Below are 23,481 nucleotides of genomic sequence, written 5' to 3'. Positions count from 1 at the left end.
TGGATAAGAACTCAAGAAAGTTCTCAAGAGAGAACTGGATAAGCACCTCCAAAGGATACCTGATCAACCAGGCTGTGACTCATACGTCAGGCTGCGAGCAGCCGCGTCCAACAGCCTGGTTGATCAGTCCGGCAACCAGGAGGCCTGGTCGACGACCGGGCCGCGGGGACGCTAAGCCCCGGAAGCACCTCAAGGTAACCTCAAGGTTGCAAGGTTTATATTAAGAAGAGACTGACATTAGTTTCTGATGTGAGGATACGGCCAGCACACTCATCTTGTGAGTGAGGACAAGGTCAACTCATCTTGTGAGTGAGGACAAGGTCAACTCATCTTGTGAGTGAGGACAAGGTCAACTCATCTTGTGAGTGAGGACAAGGTCAACTCATCTTGTGAGTGAGGACAAGGTCAACTCATCTTGTGAGTGAGGACAAGGTCAACTCATCTTGTGAGTGAGGACAAGGTCAACACATCTTGTGAGTGAGGACAAGGTCAACTCATCTTGTGAGTGAGGACAAGGTCAACTCATCTTGTGAGTGAGGACAAGGTCAACTCATCTTGTGAGTGAGGACAAGGTCAACTCATCTTGTGAGTGAGGACAAGGTCAACACATCTTGTGAGTGAGGACAAGGTCAACTCATCTTGTGAGTGAGGACAAGGTCAACTCATCTTGTGAGTGAGGACAAGGTCAACTCATCTTGTGAGTGAGGACAAGGTCAACACATCTTGTGAGTGAGGACAAGGTCAACACATCTTGTGAGTGAGGACAAGGTCAACACACTCATCTTGTGAGTGAGGACAAGGTCAACACATCTTGTGAGTGAGGACGAGGTCAACACACTCATCTTGTGAGTGAGGACAAGGTCAACACACTCATCTTGTGAGTGAGGACAAGGTCAACACATCTTATGAGTGAGGACAAGGTCAACACACACATCTTGTGAGTGAGGACAAGGTCAACACATCTTGTGAGTGAGGACGAGGTCAACACACTCATCTTGTGAGTGAGGACAAGGTCAACACACTCATCTTGTGAGTGAGGACTAGGTCAACACACTCATCTTGTGAGTGAGGACAAGGTCAACACACTCATCTTGTGAGTGAGGACAAGGTCAACGCACTCATCTTGTGAGTGAGGACAAGGTCAACACATCTTATGAGTGAGGACAAGGTCAACACACTCATCTTGTGAGTGAGGACAAGGTCAACACACTCATCTTGTGAGTGAGGACAAGGTCAACACACTCATCTTGTGAGTGAGGACAAGGTCAACACACTCATCTTGTGAGTGAGGACGAGGCCAACACACTCATCTTGTGAGTGAGGACAAGGTCAACACACTCATCTTGTGAGTGAGGACAAGGTCAACACTCTCATCTTGTGAGTGAGGACAAGGTCAACACACTCATCTTGTGAGTGAGGACGAGGTCAACACACTCATCTTGTGAGTGAGGACAAGGTCAACACACTCATCTTGTGAGTGAGGACAAGGTCAACACACTCATCTTGTGAGTGAGGACAAGGTCAACACACTCATCTTGTGAGTGAGGACAAGGTCAACACACTCATCTTGTGAGGATAAGGTCAACACACTCATCTTATGAGTGAGGATAAGGTCAACACTCATCTTGTGAGTGAGGACAAGGTCAACACACATCTTGTGAGTGAGGATAAGGTCAACACTCATCTTGTGAGTGAGGATAAGGTCAACACACTCATCTTGTGAGTGAGGATAAGGTCAACACACTCATCTTGTGAGTGAGGACAAGGTCAACACACTCGTCTTGTGAGTGAGGACAAGGTCAACACACTCATCTTGTGAGTGAGGATAAGGTCAACACTCATCTTGTGAGTGAGGACAAGGTCAACACTCATCTTGTGAGTGAGGACGAGGTCAACACACTCATCTTGTGAGTGAGGACAAGGTCAACACACTCATCTTGTGAGTGAGGATAAGGTCAACACTCATCTTGTGAGTGAGGACAAGGTCAACACTCATCTTGTGAGTGAGGACGAGGTCAACACACTCATCTTGTGAGTGAGGACGAGGTCAACACACTCATCTTGTGAGTGAGGACAAGGTCAACACACTCATCTTGTGAGTGAGGACGAGGTCAACACACTCATCTTGTGAGTGAGGACACGGCCAGCACACTCATCTTGTGAGTGAGGACACGGCCAGCACACTCATCTTGTGAGTGAGGACACGGCCAGCCACTCATAAGGTCAACTTATGAGTGGTAAAACCTGGAGCCAAATTTCACGAAGGAGTTACGCAAGCACTTACGAACGTATACATCTTTTCTCGATCTTTAACGGGTTTGTTTACATTTATTAAACAGTTTACAAGCATGAAAACTTGCCAATCAACTGTTGTTATTGTTATAAACAGCCTCCTGGTGCTTCGGAGCTCATTAACTGTTTAATAATTGTAAACAAAGCCGCCAAAGATTGAGAAAAGATGGACAGGTTCGTAAGTACTTGAGTAACTGCTTCGTGAATCTGGCCCCTGGATCACTGGTCTATTGTTACTCCACAGCCACAAGTTGGTACTTGTTGCTGAATGGGTTTATGTGAGGTAATGTTAGTGGCGAGTGCTTGCATGTGCCGAGTGTGTGACTGTGGTAACTGCAGCTAGTGTCACATTGTCCACACGCATCTAACACGCCTTGAGACACTTCCACACGCATCTAACACGCCTTGAGACACTTCCACACGCATCTAACACGCCTTGAGACACTTCCACACGCATCTAACACGCCTTGAGACACTTCCACACGCATCTAACACGCCTTGAGACACTTCCACACGCATCTAACACGCCTTGAGACACTTCCACACGCATCTAACACGCCTTGAGACACTTCCACACGCATCTAACACGCCTTGAGACACTTCCACACGCATCTAACACGCCTTGAGACACCACCACACGCATCTAACACGCCTTGAGACACTTCCACACGCATCTAACACGCCTTGAGACACTTCCACACTCATCTAACACGCCTTGAGACACCTCCACACGCATCTAACACGCCTTGAGACACTTCCACACGCATCTAACACGCCTTGAGACACTTCCACACGCATCTAACACGCCTTGAGACACTTCCACACGCATCTAACACGCCTTGAGACACTTCCACACGCATCTAACACGCCTTGAGACACCACCACACGCATCTAACACGCCTTGAGACACCACCACACGCATCTAACACGCCTTGAGACACCACCACACGCATCTAACACGCCTTGAGACACCTCCACACGCATCTAACACGCCTTGAGACACCTCCACACGCATCTAACACACCTTGAGACACCACCACACGCATCTAACACGCCTTGAGACACCTCCACACGCATCTAACACGCCTTGAAACACCTCCACACGCATCTAACACACCTTGAGACACCACCACACGCATCTAACACGCCTTGAGACACCACCACACGCATCTAACACGCCTTGAGACACTTCCACACGCATCTAACACGCCTTGAGACACCTCCACACGCATCTAACACGCCTTGAGACACCTCCACACGCATCTAACACGCCTTGAGACACCTCCACACGCATCTAACACGCCTTGAAACACCTCCACACGCATCTAACACACCTTGAGACACCACCACACGCATCTAACACGCCTTGAGACACCACCACACGCATCTAACACGCCTTGAGACACCTCCACACGCATCTAACACACCTTGAGACACCTCCACACGCATCTAACACGCCTTGAGACACCTCCACACGCATCTAACACGCCTTGAGACACCACCACACGCATCTAACACGCCTTGAGACACCTCCACACGCATCTAACACGCCTTGAGACACCACCACACGCATCTAACACGCCTTGAGACACCTCCACACGCATCTAACACGCCTTGAGACACCTCCACACGCATCTAACACGCCTTGAGACACCTCCACACGCATCTAACACGCCTTGAGACACCTCCACACGCATCTAACACACCTTGAGACACCTCCACACGCATCTAACACGCCTTGAGACACCACCACACGCATCTAACACGCCTTGAGACACCTCCACACGCATCTAACACGCCTTGAGACACCTCCACACGCATCTAACACGCCTTGAGACACCTCCACACGCATCTAACACGCCTTGAGACACCTCCACACGCATCTAACACGCCTTGAGACACCACCACACGCATCTAACACGCCTTGAGACACCTCCACACGCATCTAACACGCCTTGAGACACCTCCACACGCATCTAACACGCCTTGAGACACCACCACACGCATCTAACACGCCTTGAGACACCTCCACACGCATCTAACACGCCTTGAGACACCTCCACACGCATCTAACACGCCTTGAGACACCACCACACGCATCTAACACGCCTTGAGACACCACCACACGCATCTAACACGCCTTGAGACACCTCCACACGCATCTAACACGCCTTGAGACACCACCACACGCATCTAACACGCCTTGAGACACCTCCACACGCATCTAACACGCCTTGAGACACCACCACACGCATCTAACACGCCTTGAGACACCTCCACACGCATCTAACACGCCTTGAGACACCTCCACACGCATCTAACACCTTGAGACACCACCACACGCATCTAACACGCCTTGAGACACCTCCACACGCATCTAACACGCCTTGAGACACCTCCACACGCATCTAACACGCCTTGAGACACCTCCACACGCACACACACCCAGAAAGCAGCTCGTAGCAGCTGTCTAACTCCCTGGTACATATATACTGTTAGGTGAACAAGAATATCAGGGTGAAAGAAACTGCTCATACGTTTCTGCCTCCGCCGGGGATCGAACCCGGGCCCTTAGGACTACGACCCCAGAGCGCTATCCACTCAGCCGCGAGGCCCGCTAATTATTTAATGAGACATACACGTGTGTGTGTGTGTGTGTGTGTGTGTTTACTCACCTAGTTGTGCTTGTGGGGGTTGAGCTCTGGCTCTTTGGTCCCGCCTCTCAACTGTCAAGCAACAGGTGTACAGGTGCCTGAGTCTATCGGGCTCTATTATATCTACCTGTGACTTGTGCACACATACGCGCGCGTGTGAGTGCACTAAGGCACGAGCGAGCACTGACCTGATCCACGCCATGGTGTCGTAAGCGCCCGCGCCACAATGATGCCTCAATCTGAACACTGAACTTTGCTTCATTTCCCGCGCAAAGCGACCCGTGTGAGGCCGCACATCTCCACACCCTCCACACCTGTCTCCTCCACACCTGTCTCCTCCACACCTGGCCTCACACCTCTCTCCTCCACACACTTAACATGATCGTCGTTGTAATCCACACGTATATATGTGCGAGTGTGTAGCAAACACTTGAAAACTGGAGCAATTATCCAGTATGAAGTGAGGACGCCGCCCTGGAGGAGTCTTGAGTGTGTGTGAGTGTGAGTGTTGAAGGGTTCAAGACGTGAGAGGCTTGTGGGTGGACAGTTTAGGGTGGGGCTGTAGTGTGAAGGAGGACGGAGCACTGCACCACACTGGCTCTACCGGTATACTGGCTGGGTCGGAGGCTGGGTACTCTCTCTCGCGCTCTCTCTCGCGCTCTCTCTCTCTCTCGGCCCAGCAGGGTGGAGGCAGGAGAGTGATGAGGGGAGGAGGAAGTGTTCCCTCTCGCAGCCTCTCCCAGGGCGGAGATGACTAGAGATATTGGACGACCCTCCCTGGCCCTCACCCTCACCAGGGGCCTCTGGCACCCACCCTGGCCCTCACCCTGACCCTCACCCTCACCAGGGGCCTCTGGCACCCTCCCTGGCCCTCACCCTGACCCTCACCCTCACCAGGGGCCTCTGGCACCCTCCCTGGCCCTCACCCTGACCCTCACCCTGGCTCTCACCCTCACCAGGGGCCTCTGGCACCCTCCCTGGCCCTCACCCTGACCCTCACCCTCACCAGGGGCCTCTGGCACCCTCCCTGGCCCTCACCCTGGCTCTCACCCTCACCAGGGGCCTCTGGCACTCTCCCTGGCCCTCACCCTCACCAGGGGCCTCTGGCACCCTCCCTGGCCCTCACCCTGACCCTCACCCTGGCTCTCACCCTGAACCTCGTGGTGTGTGTGTGTGTGTGTATCCACACACCCCTACACACCAACCCAACACACCAGGTACCCAAAACAGGACAAGACACGTGTCTCCACTGAGTGCTAAAGAACCAATAGCAACATCTCCAGGAGCCTTCGAGAGGCAGCAGCACAGGTGTGTCTCCTGGCAACAGGTGTGGCCCGCAAAACACACACACACACACACCTGCCCTACTGTACTCTACAGTCTTACAGCCTCTTACAGCCGCCTTACAGCAATTACAGCGATTATACAGCTTTCTGGTAATTTTAACAGCGTCGTATTTAAAACAAATATTAAAACAGATTCTTTGAGAAATGTTTGGTCGTCTTCGGGCAGCCGTGGACCCTTGTCCCCTCCCTGTCTTACAGCCGTGGACCCTTGTCCCCTCCCTGTCTTACAGCCGTGGACCCTTGTCCCCCCCCTATCTTACGGCCGTGGACCCTTGTCCCCCCTGTCTTACGGCCGTGGACCCTTGTCCCCCCTGTCTTACGGCCGTGGACCCTTGTCCCCCCTGTCTTACAGCCGTGGACCCTTGTCCCCCCTGTCTTACAGCCGTGGACCCTTGTCCCCCCTGTCTTACAGCCGTGGACCCTTGTCCCCTCCCTGTCTTACAGCCGTGGAGGACCCTTGTCCCCTCCTGTCTTACAGCCGTGGACCCTTGTCCCCTCCTGTCTTACAGCCGTGGACCCTTGTCCCCTCCCTGTCTTACAGCCGTGGACCCTTGTCCCCTCCCTGTCTTACAGCCGTGGACCCTTGTCCCCTCCCTGTCTTACAGCCGTGGACCCTTGTCCCCCCTGTCTTACAGCCGTGGACCCTTGTCCCCCCTGTCTTACGGCCGTGGACCCTTGTCCCCCCTGTCTCACAGCCGTGGAGGACCATTGTCCCCTCCCTGTCTTACAGCCGTGGACCCTTGTCCCCTCCCTGTCTTACAGCCGTGGACCCTTGTCCCCCCTGTCTTACAGCAGTGGACCCTTGTCCCCCCTGTCTTACGGCCGTGGACCCTTGTCCCCTCCCTGTCTTACGGCCGTGGACCCTTGTCCCCCCTGTCTTACAGCAGTGGACCCTTGTCCCCTCCCTGTCTTACAGCCGTGGACCCTTGTCCCCCCTGTCTTACAGCAGTGGACCCTTGTCCCCTCCCTGTCTTACAGCAGTGGACCCTTGTCCCCCCTGTCTCACAGCCGTGGACCCTTGTCCCCCCTGTCTTACAGCAGTGGACCCTTGTCCCCCCTGTCTTACAGCCGTGGACCCTTGTCCCCTCCCTGTCTTACAGCCGTGGACCCTTGTCCCCTCCCTGTCTTACAGCCGTGGACCCTTGTCCCCTCCCTGTCTTACAGCCGTGGACCCTTGTCCCCCCTGTCTTACAGCAGTGGACCCTTGTCCCCTCCCTGTCTTACAGCAGTGGACCCTTGTCCCCCCTGTCTCACAGCCGTGGACCCTTGTCCCCCCTGTCTTACAGCAGTGGACCCTTGTCCCCCCTGTCTTACAGCCGTGGACCCTTGTCCCCTCCCTGTCTTACAGCCGTGGACCCTTGTCCCCTCCCTGTCTTACAGCCGTGGACCCTTGTCCCCTCCCTGTCTTACAGCCGTGGACCCTTGTCCCCTCCCTGTCTTACAGCCGTGGACCCTTGTCCCCTCCCTGTCTTACAGCCGTGGACCCTTGTCCCCTCCCTGTCTTACAGCCGTGGACCCTTGTCCCCCCCCTGTCTTACAGCCGTGGACCCTTGTCCCCCCCTGTCTTACAGCCGTGGACCCTTGTCCCCTCCCTGTCTTACAGCCGTGAACCCTTGTCCCCCCCCTGTCTTACAGCCGTGGACCCTTGTCCCCTCCCTGTCTTACAGCCGTGGACCCTTGTCCCCCCTGTCTTACAGCCGTGGATGGACCCTTGTCCCCCCTGTCTTACAGCAGTGGACCCTTGTCCCCTCCCTGTCTTACAGCAGTGGACCCTTGTCCCCCCTGTCTCACAGCCGTGGACCCTTGTCCCCCCTGTCTTACAGCAGTGGACCCTTGTCCCCCCTGTCTTACAGCCGTGGACCCTTGTCCCCTCCCTGTCTTACAGCCGTGGACCCTTGTCCCCTCCCTGTCTTACAGCCGTGGACCCTTGTCCCCTCCCTGTCTTACAGCCGTGGACCCTTGTCCCCTCCCTGTCTTACAGCCGTGGACCCTTGTCCCCTCCCTGTCTTACAGCCGTGGACCCTTGTCCCCTCCCTGTCTTACAGCCGTGAACCCTTGTCCCCCCCCTGTCTTACAGCCGTGGACCCTTGTCCCCCCCTGTCTTACAGCCGTGGACCCTTGTCCCCTCCCTGTCTTACAGCCGTGGACCCTTGTCCCCCCCCTGTCTTACAGCCGTGGACCCTTGTCCCCTCCCTGTCTTACAGCCGTGGACCCTTGTCCCCCCTGTCTTACAGCCGTGGACCCTTGTCCCCCCCTGTCTTACAGCCGTGGACCCTTGTCCCCTCCCTGTCTTACAGCCGTGGACCCTTGTCCCCTCCCTGTCTTACAGCCGTGGACCCTTGTCCCCTCCCTGTTTTACAGCCGTGGACCCTTGTCCCCCCCCTGTCTTACAGCCGTGGACCCTTGTCCCCCCCCTGTCTTACAGCCGTGGACCCTTGTCCCCTCCCTGTCTTACAGCTGTGGACCCTTGTCCCCTCCCTGTCTTACAGCCGCGGACCCTTGTCCCCTCCCTGTCTTACAGCCGTGGACCCTTGTCCCCCCTGTCTTACAGCCGTGGACCCTTGTCCCCTCCCTGTCTTACAGCCGTGGACACTTGTCCCCTCCCTGTCTTACAGCCGTGGACACTTGTCCCCCCTGTCTTACAGCCGTGGACCCTTGTCTCCTCCCTGTCTTACAGCCGTGGACCCTTGTCCCCCCTGTCTTACAGCCGTGGACCCTTGTCCCCCCCCTGTCTTACAGCCGTGGACCCTTGTCCCCCCTGTCTTACAGCCGTGGACCCTTGTCCCCCCCCTGTCTTACAGCCGTGGACCCTTGTCCCCCCCCTGTCTTACAGCCGTGGACCCTTGTCCCCCCTGTCTTACAGCCGTGGACCCTTGTCCCCTCCCTGTCTTACAGCCGTGGACACTTGTCCCCTCCCTGTCTTACAGCCGTGGACACTTGTCCCCCCTGTCTTACAGCCGTGGACCCTTGTCCCCTCCCTGTCTTACAGCCGTGGACCCTTGTCCCCCCTGTCTTACAGCCGTGGACCCTTGTCCCCCCCCTGTCTTACAGCCGTGGACTCTTGTCCCCCCCCTGTCTTACAGCCGTGGACCCTTGTCCCCCCCCCTGTCTTACAGCCGTGGACCCTTGTCCCCCCCCTGTCTTACAGCCGTGGACCCTTGTCCCCCCCCTGTCTTACAGCCGTGGACCCTTGTCCCCCCCTGTCTTACAGCCGTGGACCCTTGTCTCCCCCCTGTCTTACGGCCGGTGTAAGACAGTAAGAACCACTTATAGTGCTGGTATCCAGACTTAATCTGCCTCTTTGGGTAATATTCCATGTTTATATGTAATAAAGATTACACTATATACACCAGCACGCACACACTAACACGCACGCTAACACACGCAACACACGCACACACTGGCCACCCTCCCCCCAAGCCTGTGTGTGTGTGTCTTGAGGGGGGGGGGGTTCTGAGTAGCCCGCGCTTGGGATTCGAATTCCTTAGGTCCGGGGATCGATCCCCGGCGAAGGCGGAAACAAATGGGCATAGTTTCTTTTACCCTGATGCGTCTGTTCATCCTTGAAGGATGAACAGGGGATATTTCCATCCTGGAGGATGGAAATTTCCTTCTGAAGATGTATTATTAAATGCGAAAGTACTTGAGGAAATTCCTGTCTTAATTCTTCGTGGTCTGGGACGTGTTATTTACTTCGTGATTTACACTAATATATATATATATATATATATATATATATATATATATATATATATATATATATATATATATATATATATATATATATATATATATATATATATATATGCAATTGACGATCACAAAACACTGATCATTTTATGCGGAAAATCCACAGAGAAATATGAAATGAGGTGAACGTTTCGGCTTTGTTAAAGCCTTTGTCAACACCAGACTGACAACACCAGACTGAGTCAGTCTGGTGTTGACAAAGGCTTTAACAAAGCCGAAACGTTCACCTCATTTCATATTTCTCTGTGGATTTTCCGCATATATATATATATATATATATATATATATATATATATATATATATATATATATATATATATATATGTGTGTATATTTATGTATATGTATATGTATATTTGTAAATCCACATATCCACATAAATCACATTATGTAAACACATACCTCGAACACTGTTTATGTAGGAGAGACAAATGTATGTATTTATGTATATAATGTATATAGGTTAGATTAACATTTTAAAGCACTACCATCACCTTCTTGGGGGGAATAGAAATAGCCTAAGCTACTCTATCCCTTTGAGATGTATTTCTTGCTTATCTCAATAAACATACTTGAACTTGATCACCTTCTGTGGTTGGCTGTTCAATAAATCACTGAACTATATGTTTAACAGCTCTCTCACCCTGTCTATGGAGGACAGACAACGATAGTGTATATATGCTGGTTAGCATTGTAAATGTCTGGCCACGTCTGTGGTAAAGATTAAAGGATATGAACACACTGCTAAACGTAAGTGAAATGTTGGGAGACGCGACCGTAGACTTTTGTTAGCAGCCTCGATCACTGGTGAAGGTGACCTCATACTCCCAATTATAAATGACCTAATTGCTGTACAGAGTAAAGGGTCTCGAATCTCCTGTGTATGGATACCTTCACACATAAATATAACCCACCACAATGAGACAGACATTGCAGCCAAATTAGCGTGTAACAAGTCTGAAGTTGAATTAGATCTAGGTATCCCTATCTCTGCTGTCAAAACTGTATTGGTCCAAACATTCAGATCTGATAGGAAAGAACTTACTGACTCCCAACGACCTGAAAGTACTAGTATAAAAAGCTATGATTTGTTCAGATCTGAAACCTACATCTATGGGCAGCACAAAACGTCCACTAGACTGCGACACAGTGGTTGCAAGGATCAGGTTGGGTTACCGTTACCTGTGGCAGGTGGCTGCAGGTGACGGGTCTCCCAATCCTGAGCACTCCAGTTGCAAACTCTGTGAGCAGGAACTACGGCATGATCTCCCACACTACATCACTGAATGCCCAGTTATTAGACCTTTCAGACCAGTTGGCATGAGGTACCTGGAGCTTTGCAATTACTTTATTCACTCTCGTATTCTTGAAGATATCCTCACAGTGTACCCAACATTTGCCAGTGCAGGCTGTTAAACACATGGCTCTGTATGACTAACCATCCTGTGTGATTTGGATTTCTTAGCATCACCTAGTTAGCTTTTTTGACACACTGTACTCCACTTCATATAGTCTAGGGTAGCTGCACTAATGCAGATGTACCTAATGTATTAATAACAAAAAATGGTGGTGAGGTGGGGATGGTTCGCTTCCCCCACCACCTCTACCACCACCACTACCCCTCTTCTACCACCCCACCACCACCACCCCTCTTCCACCACCCCCCCCACCACCGCTCTTCTACCACCAATACCCCCTCTACCACCACCACTACCCCTCTTCTACCACTCCCTCTTCTACCACCCCCTCTTCTACCACCCCCACCACCACCACCCCTCTTCCACCACCACCACCCCTCTTCCACCACCACCACCCCTCTTCCACCACCACCACCACTACCACCCCCACCACCACCACTACCACCCCCCCCCCCACCACCGCTCTTCTACCACCAATACCCCCTCTACCACCACCACTACCCCTCTTCCACCACCACCACCACTACCACCCCCACCACCACCACTACCACCCCCCCCCCCCACCACCGCTCTTCTACCATCAATACCCCCTCTACCACCACCACTACCCCTCTTCCACCACCACCACCACTACCACCCCCACCACCACCGCTCTTCTACCATCAATACCCCTACCCTATTTCAACCAATACTACTAGTATTCTCTACCATTCACATCAACATACCACCACCACAAACCACCACACTTCACCACCACCACTACAACCTAACCACAACCACAGTCAATTAACAGCCCATTTAAGGCCAATATTGCCATACGCAGCACCGGCATGGAACCCCCACTTTCTGAAGCACACAACCGTTATCTTGGTTATCTTGAGATGATTTCGGGGCTTTAGTGTCCCCGCGGCCCGGTCCTCGACCAGGCCTCCACCCCCAGGAAGCAGCCCGTGACAGCTGACCAACACCCAGGTACCTATTTTACTGCTAGGTAACAGGGGCATAGGGTGAAAAACTCTGCCCATTGTTTCTCGCCGGCGCCTGGGATCGAACCCAGGACCACAGGATCACAAGTCCAGCGTGCTGTCCGCTCGGCCGACCGGCTCCTTATAGGGTGGGAGTATTTTCCGACACTGACCCGATATGTTTGTTTTCCCAGTCTCCACCATCACTATGGTCCCTTGTCCCATTTTCTGCAACTTTAATAACGTGATGCTTGTCCAACTTGTCTATTTTCCTTAGTATCTTGTATGTTGGGATTACTTGCTCGCTCTCCCGTCTCTGGGGTTGTGAGCGCCCCTTAAGCTGTCCCTGTAGCCGTGTCCCCCTTAATTCTGCCCCCGAGTCTTGTTATAATGTTGGGGAGCCTACATGTACATAGGCTGCATAGTGTACATACACATAGTGTACACATGCGAACAAGCCTGAATGGTCCCCAGGCATATATGCAACTGAAAACTCACACCCCAGAAGTGACTCGAACCCACACTGCCAGGAGCACTCTGCAACTGGTGTACACATATGTATAGTGTACATACACATAGTGTACACATGCGAACAAGCCTGAATGGTCCCCAGGCATATATGCAACTGAAAACTCACACCCCAGAAGTGACTCGAACCCACACTGCCAGGAGCACTCTGCAACTGGTGTACACATATGTATAGTGTACATACACATAGTGTACACATGCGAACAAGCCTGAATGGTCCCCAGGCATATATGCAACTGAAAACTCACACCCCAGAAGTGACTCGAACCCACACTGCCAGGAGCACTCTGCAACTGGTGTACACATATGTATAGTGTACATACACATAGTGTACACATGCGAACAAGCCTGAATGGTCCCCAGGCATATATGCAACTGAAAACTCACACCCCAGAAGTGACTCGAACCCACACTGCCAGGAGCACTCTGCAACTGGTGTACACATGTATAGTGTACATATTCATAGTGTACAGTCACCGTGTTTTTTTTTTAAGTAACGTAAATATTAAGTTTGTTTGTAAGTCAAGCTTTCAGGAATTATTATTTTGTTTATTAGTATAATAATTTAATTATTGATGTTTACTCTGGCAATTATCACAATGCAAAAGAACTTTATAGCAGTTTTATCTACTTTGTTTTAACTTTTTTTTATTTAATGTGCATAAGGTAATTAGCTACCAGGGGGGTAGTTGCTTCGCTAACTACCGGGGGGGTAGTTGCTTCACTAACTACCGGGGGGGTAGTTGCTTCACTAACTACTGGGGGGTAGTTGCTTCACTAACTACCGGGGGGTAGTTGCTTCACTAACTACTGGGGGGTAGTTGCTTCACTAACTACTGGGGGGTAGTTGCTTCACTAACTACCGGGGGGGGTAGTTGCTTCACTAACTACCGGGGGGGTAGTTGCTTCACTAACTACTGGGGGGTAGTTGCTTCACTAACTACCGGGGGGTAGTTGCTTCACTAACTACTGGGGGGTAGTTGCTTCACTAACTACTGGGGGGTAGTTGCTTCACTAACTACTGGGGGGTAGTTGCTTCACTAACTACTGGGGGGTAGTTGCTTCACTAACTACTGGGGGGTAGTTGCTTCACTAACTACTGGGGGGTAGTTGCTTCACTAACTACTGGGGGGGTAGTTGCTTCACTAACTACTGGGGGGTAGTTGCTTCACTAACTACTGGGGGGTAGTTGCTTCACTAACTACTGGGGGGTAGTTGCTTCACTAACTACTGGGGGGTAGTTGCTTCACTAACTACTGGGGGGTAGTTGCTTCACTAACTACTGGGGGGTAGTTGCTTCACTAACTACTGGGGGGGTAGTTGCTTCACTAACTACTGGGGGGTAGTTGCTTCACTAACTACTGGGGGGTAGTTGCTTCACTAACTACTGGGGGGGTAGTTGCTTCACTAACTACTGGGGGGTAGTTGCTTCACTAACTATTGGGGGGTAGTTGCTTCACTAACTACTGGGGGGGTAGTTGCTTCACTAACTACTGGGGGGTAGTTGCTTCACTAACTACTGGGGGGTAGTTGCTTCACTAACTACTGGGGGGTAGTTGCTTCACTAACTACCGGGGGGGTAGTTGCTTCACTAACTACCGGGGGGTAGTTGCTTCACTAACTACTGGGGGGTAGTTGCTTCACTAACTACTGGGGGGTAGTTGCTTCACTAACTACTGGGGGGTAGTTGCTTCACTAACAACTACTGGGGGGTAGTTGCTTCACTAACTACCGGGGGGGTAGTTGCTTCACTAACAGCAACTACCGGGGGGTAGTTGCTTCACTAACAACTACCGGGGGGTAGTTGCTTCACTAACAACTACCGGGGGGGGGGAGTAGTTGCTTCACTAACAACTACCGGGGGGTAGTTGCTTCACTAACAACTACCGGGGGGGGAGTAGTTGCTTCACTAACAACTACCGGGGGGGGAGTAGTTGCTTCACTAACAACTACCGGGGGGTAGTTGCTTCACTAACAACTACCGGGGGGGGGAGTAGTTGCTTCACTAACAACTACCGGAGGGTAGTTGCTTCACTAACAACTACCGGGGGGTAGTTGCTTCACTAACAACAACTACCGGGGGGTAGTTGCTTCACTAACAACAACTACCGGGGGGTAGTTGCTTCACTAACAACTACCGGGGAGTAGTTGCTTCACTAACAACTACCGGGGGGTAGTTGCTTCACTAACAACAACTACCGGGGGGTAGTTGCTTCACTAACAACTACCGGGGGGTAGTTGCTTCACTAACAACTACCGGGGGGTAGTTGCTTCACTAACAACTACCGGGGGGTAGTTGCTTCACTAACAGCAACTACCGGGGGGTAGTTGCTTCACTAACAGCAACTACCGGGGGGTAGTTGCTTCACTAACAACTACCGGGGGGTAGTTGCTTCACTAACAACTACCGGGGGGTAGTTGCTTCACTAACAACTACCGGGGGGTAGTTGCTTCACTAACAACTACCGGGGGGTAGTTGCTTCACTAACAACAACTACCGGGGGGTAGTTGCTTCACTAACAACAACTACCGGGGGGTAGTTGCTTCACTAACAGCAACTACCGGGGGGTAGTTGCTTCACTAACAGCACCTACCGGGGGGTAGTTGCTTCACTAACAACAACTACCGGGGGGTAGTTGCTTCACTAACAACAACTACCGGGGGGTAGTTGTTGTTAGTGAAGCAACTACCGGGGGGGTAGTTGCTTCACTAACAGCAACTACCGGGGGAGTAGTTGCTTCACTAACAACTACCGGGGGGTAGTTGCTTCACTAACAACTACCGGGGGGTAGTTGCTTCACTAACAACAACTACCGGGGGGGGTAGTTGCTTCACTAACAACAACTACCGGGGGGTAGTTGCTTCACTAACAACTACCGGGGGGTAGTTGCTTCACTAACAACTACCGGGGGGTAGTTGCTTCACTAACAACAACTACCAGGGGAGTAGTTGCTTCACTAACAACTACCGGGGGGGGGGTAGTTGCTTCACTAACAGCAACTACCGGGGGGGGGAGTAGTTGCTTCACTAACAACTACCGGGGGGGGGGGGTAGTTGCTTCACTAACAGCAACTACCGGGGTGGGGGGTAGTTGCTTCACTAACAACTACCGGGGGGTAGTTGCTTCACTAACAACTACCGGGGGGTAGTTGCTTCACTAACAACTACCGGGGGGTAGTTGCTTCACTAACAGCAACTACCGGGGGGGGGGAGTAGTTGCTTCACTAACAGCAACTACCGGGGGGGGGGGGGGTAGTTGCTTCACTAACAACTACCGGGGGGGGGAGTAGTTGCTTCACTAACAACTACCGGGGGGTAGTTGCTTCACTAACAGCAACTACCGGGGGGGGGGGGGGTAGTTGCTTCACTAACAACTACCGGGGGGGGTAGTTGCTTCACTAACAACTACCGGGGGGTAGTTGCTTCACTAACAACTACCGGGGGGTAGTTGCTTCACTAACAACTACCGGGGGGGTAGTTGCTTCACTAACAACTACCGGGGGGTAGTTGCTTCACTAACAACTACCGGGGGGGTAGTTGCTTCACTAACAACAACTACCAGGGGGTAGTTGCTTCACTAACAACTACTGGGGGGGTAGTTGCTTCACTAACAACTACCGGGGGGGTACTTGCTTCACTAACAACAACTACCGGGGGGTAGTTGCTTCACTAACAACTACTGGGGGGGTAGTTGCTTCACTAACAACAACTACCGGGGGGGGTAGTTGCTTCACTAACAACAACTACCGGGGGGTAGTTGCTTCACTAACAACTACTGGGGGGTAGTTGCTTCACTAACAACAACTACCGGGGGGGTAGTTGCTTCACTAACAACAACTACCGGGGGGGGGGGTAGTTGCTTCACTAACAACAACTACCGGGGGGTAGTTGCTTCACTAACAACTACCGGGGGGTAGTTGCTTCACTAACAACTACCGGGGGGTAGTTGCTTCACTAACAACTACCGGGGGGTAGTTGCTTCACTAACAACTACCGGGGGGTAGTTGCTTCACTAACAGCAACTACCGGGGGGTAGTTGCTTCACTAACAACTACCGGGGGGTAGTTGCTTCACTAACAGCAACTACCGGGGGGTAGTTGCTTCACTAACAACTACCGGGGGGTAGTTGCTTCACTAACAACTACCGGGGGGTAGTTGCTTCACTAACAACTACCGGGGGGTAGTTGCTTCACTAACAACTACCGGGGGGTAGTTGCTTCACTAACAACAACTACCGGGGGGTAGTTGCTTCACTAACAACAACTACCGGGGGGTAGTTGCTTCACTAACAGCAACTACCGGGGGGTAGTTGCTTCACTAACAACAACAACTACCGGGGGGTAGTTGCTTCACTAACAACAACTACCGGGGGGTAGTTGTTGTTAGTGAAGCAACTACCGGGGGGGTAGTTGCTTCACTAACAGCAACTACCGGGGGAGTAGTTGCTTCACTAACAACTACCGGGGGGTAGTTGCTTCACTAACAACTACCGGGGGATAGTTGCTTCACTAACAACAACTACCGGGGGGGGGGGGGGGGGTAGTTGCTTCACTAACAACAACTACCGGGGGGTAGCTGCTTCACTAACAACTACCGGGGGGTAGTTGCTTCACTAACAACAACTACCAGGGGAGTAGTTGCTTCACTAACAACTACCGGGGGGGGGTAGTTGCTTCACTAACAGCAACTACCGGGGTGGGGGGTAGTTGCTTCACTAACAACTACCGGGGGGTAGTTGCTTCACTAACTACCGGGGGGTAGTTGCTTCACTAACAGCAACTACCGGGGGGGGGTAGTTGCTTCACTAACAACTACCGTGGGGGTAGTTGCTTCACTAACAACTACCGGGGGGTAGTTGCTTCACTAACTACCGGGGGGTAGTTGCTTCACAAACAGCAACTACCGGGGGGGGGTAGTTGCTTCACTAACAACTACCGGGGGGGGGGAGTAGTTGCTTCACTAACAACTACCGGGGGGTAGTTGCTTCACTAACAGCAACTACCGGGGGGGGGGTAGTTGCTTCACTAACAACTACCGGGGGGGGGTAGTTGCTTCACTAACAACTACCGGGGGGTAGTTGCTTCACTAACAACTACCGGGGGGTAGTTGCTTCACTAACAACTACTGGGGGGGTAGTTGCTTCACTAACAACTACCGGGGGGTAGTTGCTTCACTAACAACTACCGGGGGGGGTAGTTGCTTCACTAACAACAACTACCGGGGGGTAGTTGCTTCACTAACAACTACTGGGGGGGTAGTTTGCTTCACTAACAACAACTACCGGGGGGGTACTTGCTTCACTAACAACAACTACCGGGGGGTAGCTGCTTCACTAACAACTACTGGGGGGGGTAGTTGCTTCACTAACAACAACTACCGGGGGGGGGGGTAGTTGCTTCACTAACAACAACTACCGGGGGGTAGTTGCTTCACTAACAACTACTGGGGGGGTAGTTGCTTCACTAACAACAACTACCGGGGGGGTAGTTGCTTCACTAACAACAACTACCGGGGGGGGGGGAGGGGTGGTAGTTGCTTCACTAACAACTACCGGGGGGTAGTTGCTTCACTAACAACAACTACCGGGGGGGGGGGGTTAGTTGCTTCACTAACAACAACTACCGGGGGGTAGTTGCTTCACTAACAACTACCGGGGGGTAGTTGCTTCACTATACAACTACCGGGGGGTAGTTGCTTCACTAACAACAACTACCGGGGGGGTAGTTGCTTCACTAACAACAACTACCGGGGGGGGGGGGGAGGGGGGGGGTAGTTGCTTCACTAACAACAACTACCGGGGGGGGGTAGTTGCTTCACTAACAACAACTACCGGGGGGGGGGTAGTTGCTTCACTAACAACAACTACCGGGGGGGTAGTTGCTTCACTAACAACAACTACCGGGGGGTAGTTGCTTCACTAACAACAACTACCGGGGGGGGGGGGTAGTTGCTTCACTAACAACAACTACCGGGGGGGGGGTAGTTGCTTCACTAACAACAACTACCGGGGGGGGGGGTAGTTGCTTCACTAACAACAACTACCGGGGGGGTAGTTGCTTCACTAACAACTACCGGGGGGGTAGTTGCTTCACTAACAACTACCGGGGGGTAGTTGCTTCACTAACAACAACTACCGGGGGGTAGTTGCTTCACTAACAACTACCGGGGGGGTAGTTGCTTCACTAACAACAACTACCGGGGGGGTAGTTGCTTCACTAACAACAACTACCGGGGGGGTAGTTGCTTCACTAACTACTGGGGGGTAGTTGCTTCACTAACAACAACTACCGGGGGGGTAGTTGCTTCACTAACAACAACTACCGGGGGGGTAGTTGCTTCACTAACAACTACCGGGGGGGTAGTTGCTTCAATAACAACTACCGGGGGGTAGTTGCTTCACTAACAACAACTACCAGGGGGGTAGTTGCTTCACTAACAACTACCGGGGGGGTAGTTGCTTCACTAACAACTACCGGGGGGGTAGTTGCTTCACTAACAACAACTACCGGGGGGGTAGTTGCTTCACTAACAACAACTACCGGGGGGGTAGTTGCTTCACTAACAACAACTACCGGGGGGGGTAGTTGCTTCACTAACAACAACTACCGGGGGGGTAGTTGCTTCACTAACAACAACTACCGGGGGGGTAGTTGCTTCACTAACAACTACCGGGGGGGGTAGTTGCTTCACTAACAACAACTACCGGGGGGTAGTTGCTTCACTAACAACTACCGGGGGGGTAGTTGCTTCACTAACAACAACTACCGGGGGGGTAGTTGCTTCACTAACAACTACCGGGGGGGTAGTTGCTTCACTAACAACTACCGGGGGGGGTAGTTGCTTCACTAACAACAACTACCGGGGGGGTAGTTGCTTCACTAACAACAACTACCGGGGGGGTAGTTGCTTCACTAACAACAACTACCGGGGGGGTAGTTGCTTCACTAACAACAACTACCGGGGGGGTAGTTGCTTCACTAACAACAACTACCGGGGGGGGTAGTTGCTTCACTAACAACTACCGGGGGGGGTAGTTGCTTCACTAACAACAACTACCGGGGGGTAGTTGCTTCACTAACAACTACCGGGGGGGTAGTTGCTTCACTAACAACAACTACCGGGGGGGTAGTTGCTTCACTAACAACAACTACCGGGGGGGTAGTTGCTTCACTAACAACAACTACCGGGGGGGTAGTTGCTTCACTAACTACTGGGGGGTAGTTGCTTCACTAACAACTACCGGGGGGTAGTTGCTTCACTAACAACTACCGGGGGGTAGTTGCTTCACTAACAACTACCGGGGGGTAGTTGCTTCACTAACAACTACCGGGGGGTAGTTGCTTCACTAACAACTACCGGGGGGTAGTTGCTTCACTAACAACTACCGGGGGGGTAGTTGCTTCACTAACAACTACCGGGGGGTAGTTGCTTCACTAACAACTACCGGGGGGTAGTTGCTTCACTAACAACTACCGGGGGGGTAGTTGCTTCACTAACAACAACTACCGGGGGGGGGGGGTTGTTGCTTCACTAACAACAACTACCGGGGGGGTAGTTGCTTCACTAACAACAACTACCGGGGGGGGTTCTTGCTTCACTAACAACAACTACCGGGGGGGGGGGGGGTTGTTGCTTCACTAACAACAACTACCGGGGGGGGGGTTGTTGCTTCACTAACAACAACTACCGGGGGGGGGTTGTTGCTTCACTAACAACAACTACCGGGGGGGGTTGTTGCTTCACTAACAACAACTACGGGGGGGGGGGGGGTTGTTGCTTCACTAACAACAACTACCGGGGGGGTAGTTGCTTCACTAACAACAACTACCGGGGGGGGGTTGTTGCTTCACTAACAACTACCGGGGGGTAGTTGCTTCACTAACAACAACTACCGGGGGGTAGTTGCTTCACTAACAACAACTACCGGGGGGGGGTAGTTGCTTCACTAACAACAACTACCGGGGGGGGTTGTTGCTTCACTAACAACAACTACCGGGGGGGTAGTTGCTTCACTAACAACTACTGGGGGGGGGGGGGTTGTTGCTTCACTAACAACAACTACCGGGGGGGGTAGTTGCTTCTCTAACAAGAACTACCGGGGGGGTAGTTGCTTCACTAACAACAACTACCGGGGGGGTAGTTGCTTCACTAACAACAACTACCGGGGGGGGGGGTAGTTGCTTCACTAACAACAACTACCGGGGGGGGGTAGTTGCTTCACTAACAAGAACTACCGGGGGGGTAGTTGCTTCACTAACAACAACTACCGGGGGGTAGTTGCTTCACTAACAACAACTACCGGGGGGGGTAGTTGCTTCACTAACAAGAACTACCGGGGGGGTAGTTGCTTCACTAACAACAACTACCGGGGGGTAGTTGCTTCACTAACAAGAACTACCGGGGGGGTAGTTGCTTCACTAACAACAACTACCGGGGGGGGGGGGGTAGTTGCTTCACTAACAACAACTACCGGGGGGGTAGTTGCTTCACTAACAACAACTACCGGGGGGGTAGTTGCTTCACTAACAACAACTACCGGGGGGGTAGTTGCTTCACTAACAACAACTACCGGGGGGGTAGTTGCTTCACTAACAACAACTACCGGGGGGGTAGTTGCTTCACTAACAACTACCGGGGGGTAGTTGCTTCACTAACAACAACTACCGGGGGGTAGTTGCTTCACTAACAACAACTACCGGGGGGTAGTTGCTTCACTAACAACAACTACCGGGGGGTAGTTGCTTCACTAACAACAACTACCGGGGGGTAGTTGCTTCACTAACAACTACCGGGGGGTAGTTGCTTCACTAACAACAACTACCGGGGGGTAGTTGCTTCACTAACAACTACCGGGGGGGTAGTTGCTTCACTAACAACAACTACTGGGGGGGTAGTTGCTTCACTAACAACAACTACCGGGGGGGTAGTTGCTTCACTAACAACAACTACCGGGGGGTAGTTGCTTCACTAACAACTACTGGTGGGTAGTTGCTTCACTAACAACTATCGGGGGGTAGTTGCTTCACTAACAACTACCGGGGGGGTAGTTGCTTCACTAACAACTACCGGGGGGGGGTAGTTGCTTCACTAACAACAACTACCGGGGGGGGGGGTGGTAGTTGCTTCACTAACACCACTATAATTTCACAATCGCATTTTATATTCAACATTTTATCAAAAATATATCATTTACTTTTATTCACTTGATACTATGTCATCATATATAATAATGAACAAATAAAATGATGAAGTTTGACAAAAAATTTATATATAAAATGTAATGATAAAATTGTGAAGATTTTGCTCAGTGAATCTAGTCAAAATTATATACAATTCAGATATTCAGAGATTTTGTCGTTTGTCTAAAAGGAAAAACTTACTTGTGGGTCTAACTTACCAACATGTGTTGGTAAGTTAGACCACAAACAGGATTTTTTTACAATGTTAATGAGTTGTCAGATTTCTTTCAGGTGTTGAAAATGTTGCCTGAATGGTTGAGTTTGTGGTGTTGAAAATGTTGCCTGAATGGTTGAGTTTGTGGTGGTGAAAATGTTGCCTGAATGGTTGAGTTTGTGGTGTTGAAAATGTTGCCTGAATGGTTGAGTTTGTGGTGGTGAAAGTGTTGCCTGAATGGTTGAGTTTGTGGTGGTGAAAGTGTTGCCTGAATGGTTGAGTTTGTGGTGGTGTAAATGTTGCCTGAATGGTTGAGTTTGTGGTGGTGAAAATGTTGCCTGAATGGTTGAGTTTGTGGTGGTGAAAATGTTGCCTGAATGGTTGAGTTTGTGGTGTTGAAAATGTTGCCTGAATGGTTGAGTTTGTGGTGGTGAAAATGTTGCCTGAATGGTTGAGTTTGTGGTGTTGAAAATGTTGCCTGAATGGTTGAGTTTGTGGTGGTGAAAATGTTGCCTGAATGGTTGAGTTTGTGGTGGTGAAAATGTTGCCTGAATGGTTGAGTTTGTGGTGGTGAAAATGTTGCTGGAATGGTTGAGTTTGTGGTGGTGAAAATGTTGCCTGAATGGTTGAGTTTGTGTTGTAAATGTTGCCTGAATGGTTGAGTTTGTGGTGGTGAAAATGTTGCCTGAATGGTTGAGTTTGTGTTGTAAATGTTGCCTGAATGGTCGAGTTTCTGGTGTTGAAAATGTTGCCTGAATGGTTGAGTTTGTGGTGTTGAAAATGTTGCCTGAATGGTTGAGTTTGTGGTGGTGAAAATGTTGCCTGAATGGTTGAGTTTGTGGTGGTGAAAATGTTGCCTGAATGGTTGAGTTTGTGGTGGTGAAAATGTTGCCTGAATGGTTGAGTTTGTGGTGGTGAAAATGTTGCTGGAATGGTTGAGTTTGTGGTGGTGAAAATGTTGCCTGAATGGTTGAGTTTGTGGTGGTGAAAATGTTGCCTGAATGGTTGAGTTTGTGGTGTTGAAAATGTTGCCTGAATGGTTGAGTTTGTGTTGTAAATGTTGCCTGAATGGTCGAGTTTCTGGTGTTGAAAATGTTGCCTGAATGGTTGAGTTTGTGGTGTTGAAAATGTTGCC

General features: G+C 51.4%; 1 protein-coding gene across 10 annotated transcripts in view; it reads right to left on the bottom strand.

Annotated features, from left to right (window-relative positions):
* LOC123746665 (regulator of G-protein signaling 7) overlaps positions 1 to 23,481 on the bottom strand; it is a 390,003-nt gene that overhangs the window by 203,321 nt on the left and 163,201 nt on the right. The window contains exon 1 of one of the 10 annotated variants that reach the window (XM_069316819.1): positions 5,135 to 5,543. The exons of the other annotated variants lie outside the window; for them this stretch is intronic. The gene's annotated coding sequence lies outside the window, so the exon portion shown is untranslated. Of the gene's footprint in view, positions 1 to 5,134; positions 5,544 to 23,481 lie in introns of those variants that run through there. 10 annotated transcript variants of the gene reach the window in all.

The sequence above is a fragment of the Procambarus clarkii genome, chromosome 85 (genome assembly GCF_040958095.1).
Source record: "Procambarus clarkii isolate CNS0578487 chromosome 85, FALCON_Pclarkii_2.0, whole genome shotgun sequence".
Classification (NCBI taxonomy): Eukaryota; Metazoa; Arthropoda; class Malacostraca; order Decapoda; family Cambaridae; genus Procambarus; species Procambarus clarkii.
The sequence above is the reverse complement of the archived record's forward strand: the minus strand, read 5'-3'. Positions and strand labels throughout refer to the sequence as shown.